Consider the following 9,921-nt stretch of genomic DNA (forward strand, 5'->3'; position numbering starts at 1 on the left):
TTTACTCATACAGAAAATGTACAGTGGCAACATTTAGGCCTTTCTCAGGACTTTGTGAGGCCTTCCTCCCAATATAATACTTCCATACATACGCCTGAAAATGAAGCGTTTAATTGCATCACCTCTCTCAAGACAGACTCCTTCTGAATACCTAAGCCAGTCCCTCAGACTTCTGCAAACAATGAAGAAATATCATCAGAGCCCTGCTCCGAGGTGGAGTGCCTCGTGTCAGATTTAGTACGAGAGATAGACCGGGCTGCTACCCAGAGTGGTCAGGCCTCCTAGCTCCACAGCATGGTCAGCTGAGACTGTGTGGCCTCCAGGGCCTTCTTCTCCTCTTCCTTCTCTTCTCCGTCAGCAGCCGTGGCTCAGGGTCTGAAAGGGTGTCGGTCAGTTTACTGGGTGCTTTGCCCAAGGCCCCTGCTGTAATTTCAAACAGAATCTTGTCAATTCCCATTTCTTCCTCTTCTTCCATTTCTTCCTAATTGTCCAAGGTATCTTCTAACATCTCTTCTATGATTCCAGACTTCATTGTCTTCTTGCAACAGCTCCCGCATGGTGGCCTTGATTTCTGGGATCTTCACAAGACTCTGCATGGCTTTCATCACCTCTGTGCTCTTCTTCAGGGAACCAGCCACTCAGAGAACCGCCAACTCATTCCACATGTCCATGAGCACGGCGTTCGTGTGGGCTTTGGATACGTAGAGCTTGCTCACAGCCTTCTGCGATTGGATCGTCTCCTTGCCCAGCACCACGCAGACATCCTTCTGGCCCTTCTTGGCAGCATCCTCCAGAGTTTCACTTTTCCTTCTTCACACTGCATATCTCTTATTTGTCTGTCAACTACTCTTAGCTCCTTTCTTACCTTCAGTGACTGTTCACTGACCAGCAATCTTTTGATTAGTAGTTGGATCCCTTAACTGTTTGCATCACCCACGAACTCCAGTCTTCACTGTAAAGGTGCTAAATCTCTTTCAGTTCGTAGAAGACACCGTGTTTGTATTTTCTTGCAGGCTTCATTTGCACATTCTGTTTCTTCTGCCTGGCATAGTCACTTCCACACCTTCAGGCTTCAACACAGATACCTTTTCTTCCCAGAAGTTTTTCTGAACACAGTCCTCTCAAGTCTGCTCTCTCCCAATAAGAGAATAAGTTCCCTCCTAGGTATTCCCATAGGACCTTTTCCTATCATATTCCTTCCTACCTCCCCACAGCCTTCTTTTTAAACAACATATAATTTATGTTGGTTTATTTAGAGTTCAAACACATTGTTTTTAACACCAGATCTTCACCCCTCCACCCATCAAATTGTGCAACTGTATAATTAATGCCCCCCCCCGTTCTCATCCCTCTGCTCCCCCACAACCCTTTGGATCCTCATACTCATTCTACAATAATGGTCTTTGCGTTTATGGGACTGAGTTAATTCACTCAGAATAATGCTTTCCAGTCCCTCCCAAGTTAGGTAGTAATTTACAGAATCATTGCTCCTGCATGTTGTATAATATTCCATTGTGTGAATGTTCCATAATTTCTCAATCCATTCAATTGTGGTTGGACATTTGGGCTGTTCCCATGTTCTTGTGATGGCGAATAATGCTGCTATGAACACTGACATACAAATCTCCATTTGAGTCTCAGTTCTCATTCCCTTGGGGTGTATTCTAAACAGTGGAATATCTGGGTCATATGGAATTTCTATGTTCAGCTTTTTGAGGAAGCACCAAACTGACTTCCAGAGTGGTTGTACCCGTTTACAATCCCACCCACAATGTATAAGAGTTTCTATCTCACCACATCCTCTCTAACATTTATTGCATGCTGTCCTGTTAAACTTGGCCACTGCTACTGGAAGAGATAGTATCTCATTGTAGTTATGACCTGCATCTCTCTTATTGCCAGTGATTTCTTCATGTATCTGTTGGCCATTCCCTATTTTGTCTGTGCTTCCTGCTAGGCTATATTAATTCCAAGGATAACATCTATTTTATACTCTGTTCTAAACAAAGATACAATAACGGCCAAACATCTTTCCAGGCTCTCATTCTAGAGCTCAAGGAGATTGCTGGCAAATAGCTTTCACTTTGAAATTGCATGTATCAAGCTTGCTTCCATCCATGTGACTTCTTTTTACAGTGGATGGAAGTAATGTTTGCCTCTTTTGGAAAAATGCTAGGAAGAGGACACCCAATTCTTCCAAACCCTCTTCTTTTCCTCCTCAACTGATAGAAGAGCTCTAATGAGATACTGGATAGAAGTACCTGAAATTCCTAGACATCACTTGGTGCTGACCTACCCAGGAGAGATGACCAAAGGGAACATCTACTTTGGGATTTGTATGAGTAGAAAATAGACTTATTGTGTTAATCCATTAAAATATGTGTTATTGTTCAAACAGCTAACATTATTAGTTGGCTAATATTCCCATTCCAAGAAAAGGCAACTCAACAGAATGTGGAAATTATCGAACAATATCACTAATATCACACACTAGCAAAATCTTGCTACAGATTATCCAGAAAATATTTGAATAGTACATTGACAGAGAACTACCAGAAAATGCAGGCTGGGTACAGAGGAGGTTGTGGCACTAGGGACATTATTGCCAATGTCAGATGAATCTTGGCAGAAAGCAGAGAGTACTAGAAGAATGTTTGTGTTTCATTGACTATGCAAAGACATTTGACTGTGGATCACAAGAAATTGTGGTTAACTTTGAGGGGAATGGGAATTTCAGAACACTTGATTGTACTTAAGCGAAACCTTGGACCAAGAAGTGGTCCTCAGAACAAAGCAAGGAAACACTGCATGGTTCAAAATCAGGAAAGAAGTACATCAGGGGTGCAACCTGTCCCTGTACCTTTTCAAACAGGTACCTGTATGCAGAACAGATCATTGGGGTGGCAGGGCTTTATGAGGAAGAGTGTGGCATCAAGATTGGAGGAAGACTCATTAACAACCTACGATATGCAGATGACACAACCTTTCTGGCTGAAACTGAAGAAGACCTGAAGCATTTGCTGCAAAAGGTCAAGACTGTAGTCTTCAATATGGATTGAAGCTCAACATCAAGAAGACAAAGATTCTCATCACTCGGCCAATTGGCAGCACCGTATTAGATGGAGAAGAGATTGAGGTTGTTAACAATTATAGCTTGCTCGGCTCCACAATCAACACTCTTAACACCAGCAGTCAGGAAATCAAAAGATGAATTGCACTGGGAAAGTCTGCTGGACCTCTCCAGAGTGCTGAAAAGCAACAATTTCAGTCTAGATACAAAGGTGCACCTAATCAACTCACACCATCATTTGTTAGATTAAATGGATCAAGCTGAATAGTACTGAGAAACAAGAATCTTTTCTCATGTACACAACCAGCATCATTCAAATAAGGTATCTTAAAATAGGGAGCTGTGGTGGTTTAGTGGTAAGGAGCTGCACTGCCATCTCAAAGGCACATGGTTTGAATCCACTAGCTGCTCCACAGAAGGATAGGAACTCTCTTCCCATTCTATTTACTGCCTCTGAAAACTTGCGGGATGGTCAGCTATGGGTTGGTTCTGATTCAACAGTACACAACAGCAATAATTAAAATAGCTAAGTACTGGCCTTTGACACAGCACATAAAACATGGTACTACTCTCTCTCTTAGTCCTTGCACAAATCCTGTAGATTCCATCTCTAGCTCTCCCATTTATCTCTCTTATTCCATCCTTACTGCTTGACCATAGTTCAGTCCTTATCACCTCAAAAGAACTGTTCAAGAGGCTCTGAAATGACCTCTTCACCTCATGTTCATGTCTGACCAACACATTTTAAAACCCAGGTAGAACAATAGATAGAATTGACCTCATTGCTAACTGTTTACCTTCAAGAGTTCACATTTATTACCTGATATTCTAGACCCTTCCAGGGCTTGTTCCCTCTCCCCTCTCCTCATTCACTTGATATATCAGAGAACCTAAAAACTCCCTTTCCCATTTGTCCCCTGGAATTTTGCATCTTAGACTTTGATCTTGCCTTTTCTTTCACATGAACAGGTTTCAAAATCCAAGGGAATGAAGCACAACATAAAGAAAACAAAGATTCTTACCTCTGGGCCAATTGGCAGTGCCATGACAGATGGAAAAGATTGAGATTGTTAACAATTGCAGTTTACTTGGTTCTACAAACACCCTTGGCACCAGCAGTCAGGAAATAAAAAGAGGAATTACAAATGGAAAATCTGCTTTGAAGGGCTGTTACAGAGTGCTAAAGAGCAACAATGTCAGGTTAGAGACTAAGGTGCACCTGATACACGCCATAGTCTTTGCTATTACTTGCTATGCATTGGAAAGCTTGACAATAAGGATGACAGATGAATTGATATCTTTGAGTTGTGGGTATTAAACATACCACAGACTGACAGAAGAACAAACAAGTCTGTATTGAATAGGGTAAAGACAAGTTGTCCCTTGGAGGCAAGGATTTTGAGCTCTGTCTCACATACTTTGGGCACATGGCTAGGAGGGACCTGTCCTTGGAGAAGGACATCATGCTCAAAAGAATGGAGGGACAGTCAGTGCAAAAGAGAAAGACTCAGGAGATATGGCAATCAATCCTGAGTTAATGGGGGTGGGTATGTTGGCGACTCTGAGATTGGCTCAGGATAGGCCAGGATTCAAAGCTATTGTATGTAGGCTTGCTATGAATTGCAGTCTACTCAACAGCACACAACAACAACATCACTTTTTCCAAGTAGCCTAGATGGATTGTCCACCTCTGAAATCCAGCCTTGTAATTGAGCATCTCTGAGGAGTCCTCTTAGCCTTAATGTCTTTGAGAGCAAACCATGTCTTTGGTTTATTTAGGAAATGGTGCCAGGGAGCAAGTCTGAGGAAATAGGAGAGGGAATTGGATAAGGTGGGGCATCAAATACCTGGATGGGTTACTGAGCTTGCCATCATTTGAGTTCTTAAGAAAGGCATCTTTGCACTGCAATACTAGAGGTGTGTGGTTCGAATCCACCAGATACTCTGCTGGAGAAGGAGAGACAATCTCCTCCTGTCAGATCCAATTTGATGGTACACACACACAAAAAATAATTAAAATAAAAAGAACTGCATTTTGTCTACTTATGAGAAAGAAAGGTGTCTCCACAGAGGCTAACTCTACTTCCAAATTGCATGAGAGAGTTTATAACAGGTCCTCTGATTCCTCTACCTGCAGACAAGCAGTTACGCAGCCTCAGGTATAGCTGTCTTGAAGGAAGCTGGCCAAAGTTTATGCAGAGCTTGCCACTCAGTGATGGCTGGAGAACTTCTAAAGTGATGTGTAAGAGGTATTCATCTTTTTCACAGTTGTCCTGCTACTTCTTGTGTTGCTATCAGATTCATCATCCATTCTGGGGATGAATCTGCCTTCAGTCCTGATGCCACATTCTTCTTCACAGTGTCCCACTTCTCAGATGATTTGTTGAGTATGTAGATGGAATAAGGAGGGTATAGCCCGTTGCACAACTTTTCCAATTTTAAACCTTTTCCAAACTTAAAGTAACTGCAATCTGGGAATTCCTTGAGGGCAGGAATTGTGTGACATCTCCAACACCGAGCATGGATCCTCAGATACAGTTGTTAGTTGCTGTTGCTTAGCTCCAAATCAAGGCCCGTTATGTATATATGACAGAACAAAATGTTCCTCCATTCTGTCCCATCGTCATGGTTGTTGGTGTATTTGAGGCCGTTGCTGTGGATACTGTGTCAGTCTATCTCATAGAGAGGGTCCCGTGTTTTTGCTGACCATCTGCTTAACCAAATTACATTTTTTCCTAGAGATTAGTCTTTCCTGATAATATGCCCAAAGTAAGAGAGCCAGTGTCCTGCCATCCTTATTTCTATGGAATATTCTGGCTGCATTTCTTCTAAGACTTCTTTGCTTATTTTTCTGGGCTCAAATATGCTTAATAAATTACTTTTCTCTCTGTAGAGGAAAATACAAAACAGAGTGAAAGCATTCCTTCAATGTGAATTACAAAAAAGGAGGGCTGGGGAAGAAGAACAAAGAAAAAGAACCTGTATCCAAAAAAACCCCCCCAAAACATGACCTAGAACAAAACGACTACAGAAGCAGATATCTACATAATGCTTACTACATGGCAGGTGGTTGAAGCACTCTGCAAAAGAGGTAACTGTTCTTTACAACAGGCAAAACAAAGTAGCACCATTATCCTGCCCATTTTACAGATGGAGAAACTGAGGCAGAGAGAGAGAGAATAGACAACTTGCCCACTGCTCCAAATGCAATGAGCAGTAGAGCTTGGATTTGGACCTGGAAATGGTTTGACTCCAAAATCTGACTGGAGTGCAAGCATTCACCACATAGTGTGGCAGGAAATGTCAAGGCTGGGGTATGGTGGCTCCCTGGGGTGGACGTCCACTCAGACCCTGAAAACGGAAAGGATTACAAGATTTGTTACTGTTTATTTTTGCTAAAGCTTCTGGTAATATATATCTGCAAAGGGCAGAAAGATGAGATGTGGGGTTTTGTTTTCCTTCAGTTGGGTGAAATGCACTCTCTCATAAGATAAAAGTCTAACATTTTTTAATGTTTACGACAGTCTAAATCTTTTTCTTTCTCCTTCAGTCTCTTCTTTTTATAAACCATTAAAGAAAAGGGCATATTGATTTGAATAATCAGCAAATAAAAGAATGCAAACAATCAATATGGAAATGGATAAAGACCCTTTGGCTTTTTATTATTATTACTTATTTTTCTTTATAACAAAGAAAGATTAAAAATATATACTTCTCCCAACCCCTTCTCCTTATTCTTATATAACAAAGGCAGACTTAATATTGGGTCAGCTATGAGTCGGTTCTGACTTGACAGTACACAACAACAACAACACTTAGAGGGAGCTCTGGTGTTCTAGTTGGTAGGGATTGGTGCTGCCAACCCAGAAATGGCACCTTTTTACGTGTTTCAATGCACTAGTGGGTCCATGGGAAAAGATGGACCATCTCCTCCTGTGTGACTTACAGCCCAGAGAAACCCACTGGAGAATCATGTGAGTCAGTTCTGACTTGATGGCGATTAGTTCGCCCTTCTCTCCCTCCCCAGTTGATTTTCTCTAGCCTGGATTGGTGGGCACTGTAAAGAACAGGTTCTCCATTCACCACGGCAGAGGCTTCCCAGGAGTGACTTGGCAACATACACCCCAAGTTTTCACATGCTTTGATCCAGCAGCTGCCGCTGGCACAGATCCTAAAGAAATAATCAAGGCTGTGCGCAGAGATTTAATTATAAGTGTATTTATCAAAACAGTGTTTATGGTAGTGAAAAAGTGAAGTTCAACAATCGAGCCGCTTCTGTAAATGATGGTACCTATCATGGTGGATTACTAGGCACTCATTAAAAATGATGCTATGGAATAACATTTAATGGCACGTGAAGGTATACATGATAAAGTGATAAGTGAGGGAAGGCAGGTTACAAAATAGATTAATCGGTGGGGGCGAAAGACATGTATGTAAACAACTCCTACATGACTGTGCTGAAGGACTCTGATCAGCGTAGTATGGCAATATGTGAGATGTGGGAACCAGAATGACCAGATTCAAAACCCGGCTCTGTTAAAACTAGCTGTGTAAGCTTGGAAAAGTAACTTGAGCTTTTTATTTCTTCATTCTCTCAGCTGTAAAATGGTGATAACAATAGTACCTACCTAGAGCTGGACAATGAATAAGAACAGTAGAGGAAGAATAGATGTTTTTGAGCTGTGGTGTTGGAGATGAGAACTGAATGGGTATCATATTGATTTCCAGGACCTTATTTTTTTGCCAATGTCTTCAGTGCAACTTGAACTTTTATCTTCATTACCATTGGCTCTTGATCCTGTGCTACTTCCTGAAATATTTCAGTGTGTTGACCAATTCCTTTTGGTACAGTGATTCTGTGTATTCTTCCCAATTTTTCATGCCTCCTGGATCATTTGATATTGAGCCTATTATGCTGAGTGAACTAACTCAGTCTCACATGGACAAATATTGTATAATACCATTATTGTAAAACTAAAAGGGTAACAAGTAAAATGTGTATAAAAGTTCAAAGAGGGAAGGGAGCTGAAGGGGGCAGGGGATCAAGTGGTCACAGACTTTGCTGTGTAGATGGAAGGGGTGAAGGAATTAGGAAGGATCCATTGAGCACCTGAAAAGAGGGGGAATAGTAGGCATAGATGATTAATTTTTTTTCTTTCTTCGGAGGGGGAAGCGAGCATAGATGATTAATTTTATAAAACATAATGCATGGGGATGATAGTATGAAACAGTGTAAATGAAGGAATGTGTGAAAAACAACATATAGGAATTAAACAAAATATATATGAATTTTGTATGCAAATCACTATAAAATTAAGTATTAAAAACCATAAAGAAAGGAAAAAAGATCGCCACCATAGTATATTTCAGTATTCTGAGCTGAACAGGAAATTTCAAAGAGCAGCTCGGGATGACAAAGCAAGCTATTATAATGAAGTGTGCAAAGAGCTGGAGTCAGAAAATCAAAAGGGTCAAACTCGCTTAGCATTTCTTAAGCTGAAGGAATTGAAAAACAAATTCAAGCTATGAGTGACAATACTTAAGGATGTTTTCGGCAGAATGCTAAATGACCCAAAAAGCATTAAAAGAAGATGGGGGAAAGTATACGGAGTCACTATACCAGAAGGAATTGGCTGGCACAGATGAAATTCATGAAACAATGTATGAGCAAGAGCCTGTGATGATGAATGAAGAAGTTCAAGTTGCTCTGAAAGAATTGTCAAAAACAAGGTTTCAGGAGTTGATGGCATACCCATTGGCATATTTCAACAAACAGATGATGCCTGGATGTGCTTACTAAGTTGTGCCAAGAAATCTGGAGGATAGCCACCTGGCCAAATGACTGGAAGAGATTGATATTTGTTCCCATTCCAAAGAAAGGTGACCCAACAGAGTGCAGAAATTATTGAACAATATCATTGGTATCACATGCAAACAAGATTCTGTGGAAATTTATTGAAAAAACACATGGGGCATCACGTCAGCAGAGAACTGCCAGATGTGCAGACTGGGTTTAGAAGAGGCTGTGGTATTAGGGATATTATAGCTAATGTTAGCTGGATCTTGGCAGAAAGCAGAGAGTACAAGAGGAATGTCTATCTGTGTTTCATTGACTATACAAAGGCTTTTGACTTTGTGGATCACAACAAACTGTGGCTGACTCTGAAAAAACTGGGAATCCCAGAACATTTGATTGTGCTTATGAAAAACCTATGCTTGAACCAAGAGGCAATCATCAGAACAGAGGAAGGAGACACGGCATGATTCAAAATCTGGAAGGGTGTCCGCAAGAGATGCGTTTTGTTTCCATACCTTTTCAGTCGTATGCAGAATAGATCCTGGATGCTGGGCTGTATGAGGAGGAATGTGGCATCAAGATTGGAGGAGGATTCATCAACAACCTATGTTATGCAGATGACACAGCCCTGCTTGCTGAAACTGAGGAGGACCTGAAGTGCTTGCTGCAGAAGGTCAAGGACTGCTGCCTTCAATATGAATTGAAGATCAACATCAAGAAAACAACAATTCTCACTGCTGGGCCAATTGGCAGCATCATGATAGACCGTGAAGAGATTGAGATTGCTAACAGTTTTAGTTTACTTGGCTCTACAATCAACAGTCTTGGTATCAGCAGCCAGGAAATCAAGAGACAAATTGCATTTGGAAAGTCAGCTGTCAGGGATCTCTCCAGAGTACTGAAGAGCAACGATGTCAGGCTGGAGACTAAGGTGCGCCTGACCTAGGTCATGTTGTTGTTGCTGTTGTTGTTGTTGTTATGTGCCATCGAGTCGTCTGCGACTCATAGCGACCCTATGTACAACAGCCCTAAACTCCGCTCTGTCCTGTGC

At 41.4% G+C, this 9,921-nt stretch overlaps 1 pseudogene; it reads right to left on the bottom strand.

Annotated features, from left to right (window-relative positions):
* Positions 1–281: 281 nt before the first annotated feature.
* The window catches only part of LOC102859671, a 95,434-nt pseudogene continuing 85,794 nt past the window's right edge, over positions 282–9,921 (bottom strand).

Source organism: Elephantulus edwardii, unplaced genomic scaffold, assembly GCF_000299155.1.
Source record: "Elephantulus edwardii isolate Elephantulus edwardi_28Jun2011 unplaced genomic scaffold, EleEdw1.0 scaffold00049, whole genome shotgun sequence".
Taxonomy (NCBI): Eukaryota; Metazoa; Chordata; class Mammalia; order Macroscelidea; family Macroscelididae; genus Elephantulus; species Elephantulus edwardii.